At 37.4% G+C, this 19,686-nt stretch overlaps 1 protein-coding gene and 1 pseudogene across 43 annotated transcripts in view; one reads left to right on the forward strand and one right to left on the reverse strand.

Annotated features, from left to right (window-relative positions):
* Positions 1-19,686, forward strand: part of NRXN1 (neurexin 1) — a 1,114,780-nt gene that overhangs the window by 277,884 nt on the left and 817,210 nt on the right. The gene's annotated exons all lie outside the window — the stretch shown is intronic.
* Positions 15,420-15,845, reverse strand: LOC100518726 (annotated as a pseudogene).

Consider the following 19,686-nt stretch of genomic DNA (forward strand, 5'->3'; position numbering starts at 1 on the left):
CTTGGTTAAGAAATATAGAATCCCCAAAAATGGTCTAAACATGACTTCTTTTGCATCAAGGAAAGAACCACATCAGACTCATGAGAAAAGATGTTGGGTGTGTGTTTCTAAAAATGCACAGGTCCCAGGCCTGGGCAGAAATTCAAGGCAGAAATCCTGTTGAGAATTAGAAATACAGTTAGTGTTTTTATAATTTGTCTTTATATCAACAAATGAGAGTATGATAAATTATAAGCCAGAATTAACTACCTGATGTAATTTAGTATTCACAATTATAAATCTGAATTCTTCCAATGTTTCTTTAGTGTGCAGCTATGTATTTGGGCATGTTTATAAAAAACAAACATTAATTACATGTCCCTATTTGTATTACATACATGGCCCAGAGTTGGAATGTATTAATAATGTAAATTGCATTGCATAGGTAAATTCAAACCAACAGCATATGAAAATCTGAATGCATTATTCAGGATATTCTTCACTGGTAAAGGAATATTTGTTGCTTAGCAAAGATATTTACAATTGCATTGTAATACCTTCAGAGATTTCCTGGTCTAGTGGACTATGACCTTCTCAAGGGCAAACTATTTTCTATTCATATTTTCATCTCCAGTGCCTTAGCATAGTGCCAGAAATCTAGTAGTCCCTGCATTAATGTTCATTGAATTGTCTGATACAAATTCTCTGTGCCAAATAAACATTTAGGAGGACAGATTGATTTGGTAAGCATTTTTGGAAAATCTGTATTACAACATTATACAAAATAACTGAGCACTTTAGATTTTAAAATTAATTCATTCTGCAGTCAAATTTACAATTTAGTTGAGGGAGAAGATGTAAAAATGATTAATTACAGCACAAGATGCTGTGTGATAATAAAGATGTATTATTGTATAAAACCAATTAAACCAGTACATTGAAAAAAAATACAACTGCACAACCTAAGGCATTTTTAAATTTAGCATTTAAAGCAAATGCTATTATAATGCTCATGCATTTTTCCCCATGGCTGTGAATTCTCTCATTTTGATTAGGTGAAGCCTAAACAATTTCCCTGGTCAGCTGCCTTCAGCATGTGGGGTTCCTCGAAATTAATTGATATAGTTGCCCAAATTCTCATGGAAGTCCTTCATCTGGTCATTGTATTCAAGGCATTTCATTGATTTTACTTTTACTCAACTTTTTAAATGGTTTTCCCATCTTTGACATGGCTTGGTGTGGACAAAGGTGTTGGTTCATTCCTTTAGACAAATCCCCAGGTACTATTTGTTTTATTTAGGTAGACTTTCACTAATTAGTATATCACTAAGTATACAGTAATGCTGAACTTTCTACCCTGCCCTGTATGATAGCTCTTATAATCTGTGAAGCAATGCAGTCCCAATAATTGACATATTGGGTGACCATGGTGACCAGTCTTTGTGGATTTTATCTACCTTTTATCCAAAAGAAGATGCCTTTAAAACATTCATAGGTGAGGTTGGACAGCCACAAACCATGTTAATTGATGTCATCTCATTCTATGTGAGATTAATCCCATCATACTCCATTATTAACACTAGAAATATTATGGAACTTGGATAAATCCTGAAGCCTTGTTTGATTTCTAAGAACACCTATAATCCTATCTTGCCAACCCTCCCTACCCACCCATGTGAAGTCTTCTGCCCTCTGTTGTTATTTAACTCAACAATCCCTGGGGAGGGATTTTTTTTTTTTTTTTAAATGAACATTTGAGGGCCTTTCCTATGAGATTCCTATGAGTTTTTTTTTTTTTCTTTTTTTTTTTTTTTTAATGAACATTTGAGGGCCTTTCCTATGAGATTCAGTATTTTAGTATTGGCCAGGATGTGCATTTGTATAAGCTGTTCAGGTCCTTCTGATATAGTTCCCAGCGTTCCCTTGTGGTGCAGCAGGTTAAGGATCTGGCATTGTCAGTGTAGTGGCTTGGGTCTCTGCTATGGTACAGATTCAGTCCCACACCAGGAAACTTCCATATGACATGGGCATGCCTCCCCCTAAAAGATTTCAATTCCCTCACCTTGACCCCATCCCATCCATGTAAACACCTCAGCCATAAATCATAGGGAAAATGCTTAGCCAAGCAAGTCAGAGTCCATTTCTGTTCTTTCTGATGGTTAGAAACCTCTTTTCCCTGGTTCTTCCTAATTTATGTGGTTCTTGGAAGAAATGTAAAAGCAATATATTCTTTAAAAAGCTGTTCATTCTTACAAATCTTCTTTTAAAATAAAGCTGACTGTGATACAAGACAGTTGAGAGCTTTATTGTAGTACATAAGCTCTAATTGTCTAATTATCTGTCTAGATGCAAAGGGCTAGGTCATTCAAAATTCCCTTCCTCCCCTTGGGTATAAAGACCCATGAGACTGTTAACTTTTGGTTTCCCAATGGCAAGGAATTAATTTAAGATATTACTGGTATACATTGATTTGTCTGTCAGTATCTTTCCATTCCTATCTCACAATAGCTCCTGCTTTGTTGAGCTTTAGAAAGCTTAAAACTTCCTGCTCACTGTTTTTTATTTTTTCACCAGTTTCCTGTCCTCTAACCCCCACTCCTTGCCCCCATACTCAAATTTTTATGAAATACTTACAAGGAGTGTGACTGAAGTACTGTGCAGATGCCTTGGTATTCTGGATATGCATATCTTCCCACTAATTCTTTTTGATGCATGCATAAGCCTTGATTGTAACTGTGTTTGATGCCTTATATGCATTCTCTTCAGTTCCCTTCTCCCTCAAGCATGCACACACCTTGTCAGCCTTCCGTTGGTCTAGGCCAGCTACTAAGTGTAACTTTGGGCTTGGTGCTCAACTGCTCTGAGTCTGTTTCCTCATATGTAAAATGGGTATAATGATAAGCATACTATCAATAGGGATTTTTGTGTTTGTTTAACAGTCATGAGAGGATACCTGAAAAAGTCATAGCAGAGTTTCTGATACAGAGTAAATGGTCAGTGTGTGTTAATCATTTTCATCTTCTCTGTAGCTGGAGCTGAAATAGTTCCTAAAGTATTGCCCTCCTTCTTAACTCAGTATAGAGATCATGTTTTATTGGTGCATTTAAAGTATGATTTGGCTGTTATTTGTTCAACTTGGGATTCTTTAGGAATACCTTTGCTTTATGTCATGTCTTCCCATAGTTCCCTAGGAGCAGACGTTGTTTGTTCAGCATTGCTCAATGGCTGGCACAAAGTAGATAGTCAATACATATACTTATGAAAGGGAGGGAAGGAGGGGGAAGGGGAGGAAGATAGTTGGTGTCTCTGCCGCTCTGAATGGGCTTTTGCCTGTAAATCTCTTCTTGGCCAGTGGAATAAAAGAATCCTTAGAACAGAGAGATACAGACTGAGGTGTTGGTAGGGAGTGATGTTTCTTCTTAAAGCAAAAGGAAGTGCAGATGGATGTGGCCCAGTCTTAACCTTCTCTTTAGTTCTCGTGCTTCCCTGTGATGTGTCACGTGTCATCTCAGTGGGAGTGTCATTGGAGGGGAAAGTAGGACACTCCTAAGTTCCAAGAGGAACAAGTCAGTTGAAAATTTGTCATAATTCAGTAAAAGGAGATGTCTCCTTTATTTTTTATGGCAAAATTATTCTGTGGAGGAAACAGCAGGGAAGGCAGGTCACTAGCTGTTATAGGCTTTTTCATTACTCTGTATAGGAAATCTCATAACTGACTTCATAGGATGAAATATCACCTTCAGCAGCAGAGTTACAAGACGAAAGTGGAGAACTCTGACATGTACTGGAAGAAAACTAATCTTTCTGTGTTGCGCTTCTTCCTTTTTTCTTTCCACATGTTGGCTAGGAAGCAAAATTGGAAATTTTGTTCCTAAATATACAGTTTTAGTTAATTAATTTTAATGCATCCAGTATTTATTAGGCACCATCTGTAATAATGATGATAATAGTAATAATGATAATATTTTGAAGAGAAAGAGGAATCATTAAACTAAGCTCTTATTAGTATTAAGCATTAATTAAGCTATATATCTCATATGTCTTCTCCTACTTAATAGTCACAAAAACCAGTGGAGTAGTCATTGTTATTTCACAGATGGAATAATTGAGACCTGGAGAAATTAAATAAGAAGTAATTAGCTGTTAAATAACAGAGAGACCTGATCGTAATTTTCTCTAGCCCTACAGTCAAAAACACATGGTCTAGAGTGTGTTTTGGGCAGTCAGAAAAAGAAATAACAAATGGAGATTAAGTAATGGTCACATCATATAGATTTCAATTATAGAAACTAGTCTGTTCTTATGGAAACTTGGATAAATAGCTAAAAAATAATAATAATCTCATTATAAAACTGGAGAAGCTGGCTCTAAAAGCACTTTGTGTGTGAATTTCCTAACCATTCCATTATACTGTACTGAATCACTTTATTTTTCATGGCTTTTTGAGATGTCTTCTCATTCATCCATTCATGTATTCATTCAGTCATTGTCTGGAGCCAAACACAATGCCAGACATTGCATGCAAGGGATAAAAAGGAAAAGAAAAGAAAAAATAAAGAAAAAAAAAAAAAACCCAAAGCTAATAAGACACCTTCCTTGGCCTAAAGAGCCAAGTGAGTCCAGTGAGATGTGAGATGGTGACAGGAGCTAAAGAGGTAATTAGTGTGTGATACATTGTGATAAGGACCATGGTAATTTAATGCTAAAGGAAAAGAAGGGGGCTCCTAAAAGCCCTTCAGAAACGTAAGGGGCCCCTGGGAGGAAGTGATAAGGAAGAGGGTCTTAAAGAGCAGAAGCTAAGTAGCCTGCTTAGTGAGGTAAGGGTCAGCCAGGAAGAACAGCTTATGCAAAAGCTCTAAAGAAATGACTGATGCTATTTAGAGAACTGCACAAAATGCTACAGGATGGGAGCTGGGCTAGGAAAGGAGGAGGGGATCAGAGGTCAGGGAGACAGGGGCTGGAAAACAGGAAAGGTCAGAACAGAAGTGGTAGGCTTCTTTATCTTGCTAAGAAGTTTGGACTTCCCCAGAAGGGGGATGGTGAGACACTGAAGGACTTCTTTAACAAGAGGGTATGACAGAATGGGGCTTGCACTTAGCAAGCCAGGTAGAAAATTAGTTGGTTGAGGTCCTGGTTAGAAGAATAGAACTGGAGGTGGGAATTCCAGCTGGAAGGATATTGAGTGAGATACATGAAGTTTCAGAGACTGGAACAATGTGAATAAATAAGGATGCTGGCTGTGAGCAGTTTCTCTCACTTCTAGGTAAGGCAACCGTGGAAGGACGTGTCATACTACACATGCTCCACCCAGCGTGCCTACCTCACCTGCCTTGGAGTTTTGGTGTCCCCATCAGCCCCCTCCCCTGCATATGCACACATAGCAATCTCTGGGTACAGGATTTTTTTTTTTGAAGTGTTGGGACTAGATGTGGGTGTGAGTGTAATTATGGTAAGAGTGCATAGTGGCTTGCAAGAAAGAAGCTGTAGGAGAGATTATTTGAGCAGGGAGAGTTATCTCCAGCTGCTTTATAAAGCCCCTGGAGGAGAGACTTCCCATTAGAGGAGACTCCATAAAGGAGGTGGCCCTCTGTCTAGGTCTGGGGCAATAGATAAGACGTGATGGATAGGATGAAGGGAACCAAAAGAGAGGTGCCTTGGAGTTCCTATTGTGGCTCAGTGGTTAAGGAACCCAACTAGTATCCATGAGGATGCAGGTTTGATCCCTGACCTCACTCAGTGGGTTAAGGATCCAGCATTGTTGTGAGCTGTGGTGTTGATTGCAGACACGGCTTGGATCTCATTTTGCTGTGGCTGTGGTATAGGATGGCAGCTACAGCTCTGATTTGACCCCAGCCTAGGAACTTCCCTATGCTGTGGGTGCAGCCCTAAAAAGACCAAAAAAAAAAAGATGGGCCTCAGCAGAGGCCTGTAGTTGGAACAAATAATGTTTGACTAATACCCTTCCCGTGTGCCATAAAATACAAGATCCCTACTCTGACTTTACAGAGGCTGGGTTCTCTGGACTCTCTCATGCTGATGAAAAGACGTGTTGAAACTTGCCTAATAACTCAGTGAAGGGACAGATCCATTTTCTAAGCTCTCAATGGAATATTGAACACCAACTTGAGGCCTTTGAAGAATAATGAATCATAACAATTGACGTGTTTGAGTAGTACAGGATCAGGCTGTGTGCAGTGAGATTTTTACAAATGACCTATGTGCAGTCACCACTAAATAGAGTTTCTTGAAGCGTAAACTGAGTCTATGATCTCCTTGTGCCAAAGCTGTAATTCTCCTAGAAGCAGCTTCCTGAGACTTGGTAAGTAGAGAATACCTTTCCTCCAAATAAGTGGTGGTGCTACATGTAGGAGTGATCTTCACTCTGATGATTTTTATTCATTGTTTACTAAATAAAGGAAAACCCAGGTCACTTAGATTTGATAATGCTAAACACTGGTCAAGAAAGGCTCCAGTTTAAATGACAAAACTCTTGGCCATGGTGGTCCCATCTCTGCTATCCACGGAATGAAATGGCATACACATATTCACCCCCATGTCTCTCACTGAAGCAAAAATAGACCACAAAGCTTTATTCTGAAGCTTACTGATGCTTCTGATATACTAGCCTATTATAACTGTATCTTGCATTTTCACAACATATATTATTTTCAGCGAGGTTTTCATGCACTGTCTCATTGAATTCTTTCCAGCCATTTGCTTATTTTATCTGATAGATCCAGTAGCTGAGATACGTAATTGATTTTTTTGATTGATCAATTAAATGATTGATTTTTTTTCTGCATCGTATGCTAAGATGGTGGCAATATTGGTGACTGATTCTTCCTCAAGTGCCTCTCGTTTTATTCCAGTATTCTGCATATGTATAAGTTACCTGGAAGCCTAGGCTAAGAAGACATCCTTCTTATGCAGGACACATCCCCAAATGTGGAACCTCAGAGCTTTGGAAGTCTCTGAATTCCAGGCTTTCATCAGCTCCATTTCTGACTAGTCAATAGGACATTACACCCAACCCACTTACAAGATTTACAAATGCTACTCTTAGACAGACAAAGGAGGATTTGTACGAGGATTTTATTCATTCTTATCTTGAAATATACATGCATAGGCCACATGTGATTTACCCCCAACATTTCACTATTATAAACAAAGGTGATTTGTTTAGAATGAGAATTATTTATCTATTTTTATTGAGGTGGAGTTGACTTACAATATTCTGTTAGTTTTGGGTATACAGCATAGTGATTCAGTTATTTTTTTAGATCATATTCCATTGTAGGTTATTACAAGATATTGACTGTAACCTCTCCCCTTAATGAGAATTATTAAAAAGTGTTTTCTGGTTTAGAAATCTAAATTTAAGAGCACACCACTGCTCTTAAATATATGCTGTGGCCAAGAATCAGTTGCTTTATATTTTGAGTTGAAGATAATCCTCATGTTAATTAATAATTTAGAAACCTTTGTGCATAGTTTTCTGATACATTCCCTTGGGCCATAATCATTTTATGGGATGAAAACTCAACTCACCAATCTGTCTAGGAAATTAGCTCCAAACTCCCTTGGAAAGAATCCGTATTCTAGAATAGACCACAGTCATAGATTTGTGATTACTTTGGTAAAGACAGACAAATGAGAGCTCTCAAAAGTGGTTTTTCTTTTAGTTTTTATGTGAAGTTGATCTGTATGCAGTGTGGACAAAAGGGAGAAAAAAAGATAGTATTACTTTGGAAAGAGAAACAAAGAAGCAGCGAAGAATGCCACCAACCTAATTCATTTCTGGGTGGAAAAAAAAAAAAAAAAAGCCAGAATAATGGTTATTTACAAATAGCTCATAAGAATGAAGATATAATCAACCTTTGCTTCTTGCCTTTTAATTAATAAAATTCCAGTACATTAAATATTAAATAAGCCTTTAGATTTCATTGGCATCTAGATTTGGCCTTTTCTCTAATCTTGGTGACTGGAGAGTCAGCCATTAAGTAAACATCAGCAGTTCTAAGCATCAGACTTGTAGTTTTTGCCATGAAATGACAGGAAGCATAAGGAAAAGAGATACCAACATGCTTGGATCTAAGAAAAGGGCATTTGCATTGCATTGGATCTGGTCCCCGTGTTTGTTAAACTATCCCTGTTTCCTGTAAACTATCTTCTGTTTCTGAGAAACTGGAAATTCTCCAATGGGCGAGGTCCTAACTAATCTCCTTTAACTGCAGACTTGAGGCACTTCTGTAACAAAGCAATAGATAGAGCAAGCTATCTATTCAATTCTAAAAAGTACAGAGATTCCTTCAAGGTAGAGAGTGAAAATGGTGTCATTCTGCTTGCTGCCATCTCCCCTGTGAGCATGTCAGGAGATCTTATGGGCTGATATTGGCAAGAAATTCTAGTTCTTGGGAAGAGTGAGGACTCAGATGTTGCATCCCTGCCACTAGTCTTGTTTCCTTCAACTTTTTCTTGGGTATCATACTAGTGACAAGATAATTGGTAGGTTTGCCTGGTATTATTTGTACTTTATTCAGGTAGTACTCATATTACTCAGGTTGTCCTATACCAAACAATACTTTATTGAGAACTTAAAAAAAAAAAAAAAAGAATAGTGTGTATGTGTAATGGGAAATATTAAGACTTACTTTCTATGTCTTTCATGTTATTTGCCATAGTCTCTCTGGTTACAAAATCACTATCAATCTGCTCTCCTTTTCTTCCTGCTTTATTTCTTTCCCATTACTCTGTATTTGTTTATTTTTTTCTCTTCCACAGAAGTCACCTTCTACGTGCTAGTCTGTGTATATGCCATATCCTTTTCTTTACTGGTTCTATAACTATTTTGTCTTAACTCAGGTGTCTGAACCTGGGATCCTATAGTTGGTTACTAAATGTGTTTCTCTGCATATTTGAGAGGCACCATTTGTCTTCATGCTAACACTTTAATACAGAAATCCTGTCATTCAGGAGGAATAAGATTGACTTCAGTGTGTCACCAAGAAAACCATCCCATTTAAAAACAAAAAAGCATTTCTCACATTAGCCTGCTACACTTCTTTAAAGCATTTTTTAGCCACAGCAACACAGCCATTTTTCAGACTTCCAGTTAAAGATTAGGCTTTTAGTTTTAACACATAAATACCCAACAGGAATGGATTATTTTTACAATGACAAAATATTTATTGATTTTATTAGGAACAAAAAAAATGCCCTAGGGAGGAAGGTAAAAAATATATACCTATAATTCCAATACTGTTAAATCTTGATTTTTATGTCCTAATCTTTTTATGTGTATAATATAAACCGCACATTTTGAGATCATGTTAATCTTAACATATTAGAGTGTTTTTCTATTCCACTAACATTTACAAAAATTAACTGCCTATTTTTTATGTGAGTATACTGATATGCTTAGTATTTTACTATTATTGGAGTTTTTCACCAGCAACTTTGCTTTCTTAAGTAATTCTGCAGTGAACACCTTTATGCAGAAAACGTTTTGTTTCTTTAGGATAACTTCCTGATGTGAATTAATAGGACAAAAGGGATGAACATTTTCAGGCTCTTGATAAAAATCTCTTAATAGGTTGTTGAAAACGACTTTTTTTTTTTTTTGGTCTAGGCGAGTCAGTGTTTTTCTTGTCATTCTGTTTGAGCTCTTTCTAAATAAATGTGTTTTAATGTACTTAAATGATCATAATTTCTATACTGGTATCCAGAATGCACTTTGCTTTATTCTGAGCTTCACTGTAACCCCGTATTTGTGAGATGAAAAGTTCAATGCTTATAATTTTCTTTTAGGTGAAGCTAGACCTAGAGAATAGGGGTGTCAGACTCAGGATGGATGATTTGGCCAACATCCATTCTCTCATTGCTAAGGAGATAGATAATACTAGGAAAAGATCCCTGTGGGAGTGGAAGAGATTGTAGCAAAAGGAAGAGAAAAGAAAAGCCTTGAGAGTTTTATATAGATACACAGCTCACAATTCTGCTCACAAACCAGTCTCTTCATAAACATTCAGCAAGGCAAATTAAGTAGGCCTGTTCTTTCTTATTTCACCCCTATTCTGTTCTTTGCTGTCCCTTCGGATACATTTTGGTCACTCCTTTCACAATGAGTGACCTTGATTTCTATCAGATTCTGATTTTACTGCATAGGTATGTAATATATTAGGGTAAGGGCAGCCTCAATGCATTTTTTCAGCTCTCCTCCAAGTCTGGCCCTTATTTTAGGGAAGTTCCAGGAATCTTCAGAGAGTGAGTTGACCTAGTATTTAAGAACTGTTGAGTTATTTCTATCGTTGTTGTTATTGTTAGCTTAAATGTATAATGTGGCCCAGTTTGAGTCTATCTCATTTTCCTCAGGGGATTAAAAAAAGTTTTTTTTCCTCAGAGGAAAAAAGGATGTCTTGCTTTTCTCCTGGTTTAAAGCCCAGCATTTTACGAATCTTCTTTGGACCTAGAATCAAATGCTAAACCTAGTTACAATACGTAATGAAGATTAATCCTATCATTTTTGGATCACAGACTCTTTACGGCCAGTGAGTTTTACCATCTGAAGAGAAAGAGAAATAGTTCCTTAGGAAGGAGCTTAGCTTGGTGCTTCATAATGAAGCTCTCTGTTTTGTGTTTAGTTTGTGGTAAATGGGATACAGAATGTTTCAATATGCATTACTGGATTTTGTGCTCACAAACTGGATTTGAAAAGCAGGGCAGGATGTAGTCACCTGTTTTACAGATGGAGAAACCGAGACTCCAAAGGTTAAGTGGCTTATTGAGGGTCATACAAGTAGAAGTTATGGAGGTGAGATTTCTAAACTAGTTTTATTTGGACAGTACCATACTGTGTAAAGTGAACAGGCTGTAATGAAGTTTATAGTCACTTAAGATATGTCTCATTGCAGGAAGGCTGTGGCTGGGAGATCGAAAAAATAAGCAAATTGATCAAAGAGAGGATGATTATGACTGCGAAGAAACAGAGGAGAGAGTTTCCACTGATCTGAGACTAGGTCGATTTCAGAAAGGTTATGGTTGATTTGCATCAATGGGAGATACTAGTGAAAGTTAACTGGTGCAAGACAGAAAATGCTTCAGACAATCATTATGTGGCCTGAACCCTCACAATCAAGATAGAGACTGACAATTTTTGAAGAGTCTTGTGAAATGAGATCAATATTTTAAAAATGTCTTTGTTCAATAAATATCTGACTTTTCAGTAGAAAATAAATTCCAGTTTCTATATAAAAACAACTTGACATTTTTCAGTAATACTTTTTAATGAGCATTGCTCTGAGCTATAATATAATGAAATTTGCTTAAAAGTAGAACAGGCTGGTAATACTTGGCAGAACAAAGAGGCATATGGTAAAACAGTTGTGATTTATTGGCAAAGGCTTTCAATTTTTGGAAAGCTAGATGCTTTCGGCAGAGTGGACTGCATCTTGATATTCAGTCCCAAAAAGGAAACATGGCAAAACAATATGCTTAGATTACACTGGTCTGATATATATTTAAAGCATTATTCCCTTTGAATTTATGGTTATAAATACAGGCTGTGTTCATGTTGCAAAGTAAAACAGACAGTTGAAATTTTCCTGATAAGTCATATTTCCATACCATTTTATATGACATCTAGAAAAGTGTGCCATTTTCGAGGGCAACGAGTTGGTTTGGAAAGGAAAAGCAGGTGATTCTCCTTCTCGCATTGTGTTAGTGTTGGGTGTTGAATTTAGTTTCCTACAAATTTATTTTAACTGTTTTCTCAATCTTAATTTTATGATGATAAAAAGATTTACCCTTTCAACAGACTTTAAGTGTACAAGGTATTGTTAGCTATAAACTTATTTTTACTAAATCATAAGAGAATGTGGATATGTAAGGTAAACTAGGAACATACTGTTTGAGTAAAATCACTCAGAGTGAGATCAATATCTCATCTGAAGACCAGTGATCCCACAAGTAGGCCTGATTACCCAAACACCAAATGGCATTTCCTTTGTCTTTTATAGAGAACAGGCTATTTTTGTCCTTATGATTTAAGAAATCTCAAATGAGCAGTGAATGAATCACCTGTCCATTTTCCTTTTATGGTATATTAATTCAATATGTTTATCAAAGCCATTTATTTTCCTGGAGTATTATTTTATTCTTCAATTAAACCGGTACATTAATGCCTTGAGGAATTCCCCTTAACCCTCAACTTGTCATCATGAATTTATTGAAATGTAGCAAATGGTAAAATAACGAGCTGCCAAATGGCTTCCTTTTGGTTTCACTAATTTATGTTTGTGGCTTGTCAGTCACACTCTATACACAGCTAGAAATTTGCAGCTGAGGAAAAAGTCTCCCACTTAGGGATTACCTTGTCAGATTGCATGGAACATGATATAATAATTTTTTTTTCTTTTTATTCCCCTACCTCATCTCTCTTTAACATAGTTTCCTGAAAACATGTAGGGTTGTTTTTTTGTTTTTTTTTGTTTTTTTTCCTAGCACTTTAACCTTTTGAGTACTTATTTCCTTCCCTTTTCTGGTAATCTCTTCTTGTACCAGCTTCAGGAGAGAGATAAGGACATAAAAGATAACTGGAAATGGTTATAATAATGCTGCTAATAATAATAGGCTATCATGTAAGCTGGCCTGTAAGAGGGTGATGGAGTCCCTGAGGTTTCACTGCCAGGCTGGACTGAAAATCAAGTTGTGCATGGGCGGGATTAGTCACTTGTAGACTGTCGTGATGCTTTTGTTTTCTTTCTTCCGTTTGTGCTGCCTGTAATGGAGAGGTGGCGCAGCATCTCATTTGTTTTTGCTGGGAGTCTCCCCTGTTCAACATGCTCAACATGTCTACTTCCCATTGTGATTTCCTCACAACCTGTTCCTCTTCTGTATAGGTATATAAAGTCATGAGACTTAAACCATCTCAGCCTTATTTTGTTCTCTTATTTTTGTTCTACAATCGTAGCCATCTTGAAAACCCTAGTGGAATCCTTTTCTTCCCCCCCAAAGATTAGAGGCAGGGGGGAGAAACATTACAAATATTTCACCAAGTTCAAATAATACTAAACCACTAAATTTATGGAGCATACAAATCATTTAACACCAAGATTAAATAATGAAGTTTTTTGGATATGTGCTTTTTTTTCCTCAGATGAAGTATAATAAATAAACCATGTCAGTTATAATAGGATTCAGTTGAATAGTATTTCTACAAAGAGCATATCAAGTAAAGATGGTTTTTAAATTTGAATTAAATGCATCTAATTATCAACTATTACATTGCTTAATTTGGGGGGCAGTTTTAAGGAACACGACTCATTTGTCTCACATGTTTTAAACACATTATAGAGGATTAGAAATCACTATATTATTATTCCTTCTAATCTTCAAGAGAGTCTAAATATTGCAGCAATCCCTGAATTGTCAATGCCTCTGGATCTTGGAATAAAATAAAATGGGTGCCTTGGAAAAACCTGCTATTTGTTCACTTTTATCATGGTGTTGTATTTAACAGGGCTTTCATTGAATACACATAATGGGGAGAAATCTGTTCTGAAATTTAAATTAATGAAAGCTTTTCAAAATGGCTTCCAAATAAAAAATTTAGGCTTCTTTTCAGAGCATGGGTAAGGATGGGAATTCTGATTAGCTGCACAATGTAGATTGCTTCATGCTTCATCTCTGCAAATCAGCAGTTTGAAATCCTGTAGTTAGCATTGGGTGCTCTCCAGTAAGATTTTATGAACATCAGCTTGGTATTTGGCAGAAATACAATGTCAGTTGTCCAGACATCATTTTTCTCAATGAGCACATGTTTATATGTTAAATAATCACAGAACCAAATCAATTACAGTTTTATTTCCATTGGCAGAGGTTAATGCCCTGTGTGGTATATTTACACATCAGAAGGCTAAGCATTGTGAACCTTGGAGGTAAGGAATAGTTATACAAAAGGGGATGATAGGTAGGCCAAAGAATTGTTGTTTCTTGAGTATGTTAGTTTATCTGAGTTTTTGGCTTACTCTGTAAAATAATTCAGTTGGACTAATGATGCTAAAAGGGGCTGCTTGAGTCTGAATCAGCACTTGTACCTACCTCTGTATAAACCAGTGCTTTAAGAGCGTCTGTGCTCAGGGTAACTATTCTGAATTGAACAGGCTGGGTTGAATTTCAATAGTAACTATTTCCTAGTTCTTATTAATATTTGCCAGGCACCATGCTATGTGATTGAGAGTGTGCATGGCTTTAACCTTCAGAACAGATCTGATGGGCCCTTCTCTTAAGCATCCCGGAGAAGTGACATTTGTAGAAGGTTTTGCTTAAGTAATGTTCTGAGTTCATCCCTACATCTGGAAAATGGCTCATTGAATTGTCTGGTTATTTTTTCCTCTCCTTTTTGGCCAAGAGCAAGTAGGCTGTTAGAAGGCTGAGGAGAGATTCTTCCACTCTAAAGAATCATTAAAACTGGGGATTACACAGGCTTTTCCATACCTTTGTACACTCAGAGGACACTGATCATACGCTGTCACAAGCCCTGTATTTACAAAAGATGGTAAGTAAGGTGGAGCCTATTTCTGCTCTGAGAACTGCAGCTTCTTTCATCTTCTCAGGCAAACTTTTATTAATTTGCGTGCAAGGCAGTTTGACTTCCATAGTCAGCTGGGTTTTGCTGCTATCACTTGGAAGTTTATTTCCCCTAGTGTCTGTACAAGCCCTACTTTGGGAGAAGATGCAATCAGACCCTAGAGAATTCTTTCTTTAAGAGAGCACACTTTGCTAACTCAGTCCTACTTCAAGGGAAAATACAAATTTATTTATCCATTTATAGTTGCAAGTGGATACAATAGTGTTCAATGGACTAAATATTCAAGCAATAAACTCTTATTTATTCAAAGCTATGAAAACAGCTCTATTAATATTATGATTAAGCCAGCCATGGGAGCTATTACATTCAAATTAAGGCTTTCACTGGCCTAGCTTTGCACAAGTGACCTATCTCTCAAAACTTTCAAGTAGACCTTAGGTGCCACCTGTGCCACTGCCACCTCTTCCTTTCACCCTCTTCTTAAATCAGAATGTCTTCTTTGTCCTATTTTCTCAAAGTGTGTTCTTACTGTATAGCAGGCTATTAATAAAAAGCAAATATAACAAAGAAAGGGCCAGTCCCATAAGCATTATTCATGAGGGAATATGTATCTTTGTTGGTGCATTCTGTATTTTGCTTTAATAAACATAGTTGTTGAGTATGATGTTCTGAACATTTATGTCTTATTCCCCTTGAAGCTAATAGGTGAAACTTACTTTTTGCTACTTATTTATTAAAGACCATCATTTATCGTTTACAAAAAATATTGCCCAGATATACACAAGAGTGTCCTGATAATGGTAATGAAAAGCGACTACTCCTACCGCCGCTTGTGTCCATACCAGTATTCAGTCTAGGTTGGCTTAATCTTGAAGCCTATTCCAATCAGACTGAAGACCAAACACTTCAGGTCCTGAGCATGATAATATAATACTCATAAGCTCTCTGGATTCTTGGGTTGATTGATATCAATGAGGGAACCAATTTTTGATGTTGTGAAAGAAATACGTTCATCTCCAATGATGATTTCAAGCTTATTTTGGCTCCCTGGGTCAGGAGGAGGCCACAAAGCATCATCCTTGGGAATTTCATTTTCTTCATCAGTTATTCTTTTCAGTTCCTCCATCACATTTTTGTGTACATAAGCCTCCTTTCTGAGCATGACATCATTTTTATAATCACTGTTGTTGGCATATATCAGTTTCCTGTCAGGTCAGAACTCAAACTTGAGGAATTCAGGGTTGAACTTGCCCTAATAACCCAGGTAGTAACACAGAAGTCACTCTCCATGGCTCTGAAAATTGGTTTTAATTTCAAGGAAATCTACATTCACTTAGGCCAGCTAATTAGTACTTGCATAGGCTCTTTGGTGGTAGTTAGAAAAACCACTTGCATAGGAATTTTGGCACTAGAATAAGAAAACATTAAAGCAGTCAGGAACTCAAATTTCCAAAAATCATGGAATTCATTGACTTTTAGACTTGCCAGGCAGGAAAGAAGTGCTTTGGTTTTCCTTACCTTGCCTTCACTTTCCTTTTTTTTTTTTTTTTTTTTATGTTTTTCCACATCTAGTGAGCCACCTATAAGAAAAGAACAGTCAGTTTTTAAGTGAAATTTTATAATTTTTACTTAATAGTAAATAACTGAAACAAACCAACAAAATTTCTAGGGAACCCCCCCCCCAAGAAAAGAAAACAAGTTAAAAAGTCATGTGTTGTCAGATGAAAGCTCTAAGAAAGAAATCTGATGGAGTTCCCGTCATGGCACAGCAGAAACGAATCTGACTAGTATTCATGAGGATGCGGCTTCAATTCCTGGCCTCAGTCAGTGGGTCTGGGATCCAGCGTTGCCGTGAGCTGTGGTGTAGGTTGAAGATGCTTGGATCCCACGTTGTTGTGGCTGTGGCTGGCAGCTGTAGCTCCGATTCAACCCCTAGCCTGGGAACCTCCATATACTTTAGGTGCAGCCCTGAAAGGCAAAAAAAAAAAAAAAGAAATTTGACCTTAAAACAGTATAGGCTTCTATCATTACTATCACTATTATTATTTTAATTTGTATAAAACTTGCTGATGGTAGGATATGAATTGCAGTATCTGGTAAGATCTCCTTTTCCAATTTATGGCAGTGTAAGTCATGTTCCCAATGTCTACTCAGATCTTAATTTTGCATATTGTCAATATGGAAGACCTATGCTAACAATGACTGTCAGTGATATTAGGTAAGGTCTTTCAAACCATAAATATAGGATTGTGAATAATATAATTCTCTCTTACAAACTTTCACAACTGAACTAACCTTTTAGTTTGAGTAGTAGTGGATGGTGTGGTTAAGATGTCTCTGTTACAATTCTATTTCAACCATTGATTTACTGGGTAACCTTGGACGTGTTCCTTTCTCTTTCTGAATCTCAGCTCCCTCATTTGTAGAATGGAAAGTTGGCTTCAGATGACCTTCAGATGGAAAGATGGCTTCCAGATATTAAATATTATAATTTTACAAATTAATTCTTCTATATGGCCAGTTAGATTGATTACTCCACCAGCAGATATTTATCTGAAGGAACCAATTTATATTCAGTCTAAAATTGTCATGTTATTCCTCTTTATAAATCCTTTGACGATAACCATATTCTCTGTTATATTGATGCAATGATGCTTTGTTAGAGATATTTTATTTCTTGTGAGCCTATGTTTCCTCCTCCCAAATTGTCTCTGAGGCTAGGCAGCTGCCAAGGATTATGTACTAACTCCTGGGAAATTGTCCAGAACAAAAATGGAATCAGGAAAGGATGTAGAGCACCAACTGGGATCAAGTTCTGACCCTTTACTCTCCATGGCAAAAATAATGGAATTCATTGGTTTCTAGACTATAACATAGATAAGGTTCAGAAGCCAACAAGGCAGAATGAATTGTTATGCCACATCTTCTTGGAATGGACTACTTTTAAGGCAGCTTGTAGCATCTTTGGACAACAGTAGGAGTGGCTGTCTCAGGTACAATACATAAATAACCATTTTATAAATCTGATGTATATCAACTTAGATGTTTGATCCAGATAAGGGGAAGAAAATCTGAGAATGGGTGGGGGATTTTGAAAAACTTAAGATGCAGAGACCAGCTTTTTCATAAAGCATCAATTCCTAGCATCACTGTCAGTAGGCCTGGTTATCTTGTCTGTCTGTGAGATTGAGCTGTCAGGAAGCTTTCTTTGTTGGACTTCGGCATTAGACATACTTGCTGTATGAACTTCTGCAAAACTTAAACCAGACACTCACTGACAATAGGTATTATATGAAGCAATATATTCCTCAGAGAAATGAAAAGTTGTGTATCTGATTTGGGGGGGTCTCTTAACTCAGCCAGTTGAGTATTTTTATTGCCTTACAGAAATTTATAGTTGTCAGTGGCAGTTGGGACTCCAATTTTAAGCATTTGCCTAATTAGGCACATTAGCGAAATAGGTGATTCTGGGTGAGGAGCTATCAACTACTACAGACTTTTCCAGCTCCCAAACTAAACGTGTCCCAAACAAGGAAGCCGAAAAAGCCTTGAAAACTGTTTGAGGGATTTGGGGATTATTTATAATTTACCATGGTGCCTTTGTTGTATTGATTATAACTTTCTGTGCTTACGGGGATTAATTAATAAGACTAAATATGAAAGGCTGCACACTAATGTCATTAACAGGAATCATAATTACAGAACATAATTGCCAATAATTCTTCAATGGTTATTTAGTAATCAGATTCTTTTGAGGTTAAATGAAATCAAATAGGCGTTTCATTCATAGAGATATTAGCTGTACAGTAATGCATAAGCACACTTGTCACTCAACCTCATCAATGCCAAAGGAGGCCTGTGGTATTTCCAGGAGTAGTTGAGTAAGGGCTTTTTACAGGGCCAGGATAAGGTGCCGAGTGAAAGTAGAGCCTTTGGACTTTAAGAAACATAGATTCTAGTCTTGGTTGTGTTACTAGTTGAATGATCTCTGACATCCACCAACCCCTAACAAACCTCTGTTTCTTTATCTATCAGTAAAGGCAGTGCCTAGCTGATGATGTCTTTGAAATTAAGTGAAATAATGCTTGTGAAATATTTAATATCATGTATAGTACATGGTAGGTACAGTTCAAAATAGGAGGCTGGATTTCTTTATGGCATAGCAGGTTAAGAATGTGGTGTCATCATTATAGTGGCTTGGGTAGCTGCTATGGCATGGGTTTGTTCCCTGACCCAGGAACTTCCACATACCATGTGTGCAGCCAAAAAAAGAAAAGGAGGCTGTATGTGGTCATAGTAGAGGTAACGGCACCCAGCAGCAGCCAGGACACAGGTGATGATTGGTGGTATTATTATTATTACCCATGTGGAAGAGCACATTCATGAATGGTGAAGTAGAGAAAATTACTTGAGGAAACAGAATCTTAACTTGCCTCAAGAAGAGTTATTGAGGAGTTCCCATCGTGGCTCAGTGGTTAACAAATCCGACTAGGAACCATGAGGTTGCGGGTTTGATCCCTGGCCTTGCTCAGTGGGTTAAGGATCCAGAGTTGCTGTGAGCTGTGGTGTAGGTTGCAGACGTGGCTCAGATCCCAAATTAGGTATGGCCTCATTGGCTTGATGTTGGAATCAAACTTGGAATTCCACCAGCTAGATTGGCTTGGGAGTGAGATGAAATTAACTTGAAAGAGGCCTGAGTATAAGGCCACTTCTGAGCTATGGTCATCTTTTTCTGATTCCTGTCAACCTAAATGATCTATTGCACACCCTCTAGTGCCGGCCTCTGTCTTGCTTAATCTAATAATCTTCTCTGAACAGAGAGAAGTCCATGGGTAGGGTTTATTAGTACACTTCAGTACACTTCCTGTAATTCACTCTCCCTGCTTTATTATTATTATATTGTGGCCATGCCTGTGGCATGTGCAAATCCTGGGGCCAGGGATCAAACCTGTGCTACAACAGTGACTCGACAATGCTGGATCCTTAACCCACTAAGCCACGAGGGAACTCCCACTCTCCTGGCTTTAAACAGCAGTGTGAGCACTTTCTGGCCACCCTGAACGGGTTAAGGAATTTAACTGGAGTGTTCAGCCAATCCCCATATCTGCTTTTTTTTTTTT

Source organism: Sus scrofa, chromosome 3 (genome assembly GCF_000003025.6).
Source record: "Sus scrofa isolate TJ Tabasco breed Duroc chromosome 3, Sscrofa11.1, whole genome shotgun sequence".
NCBI classification, from domain to species: Eukaryota; Metazoa; Chordata; class Mammalia; order Artiodactyla; family Suidae; genus Sus; species Sus scrofa.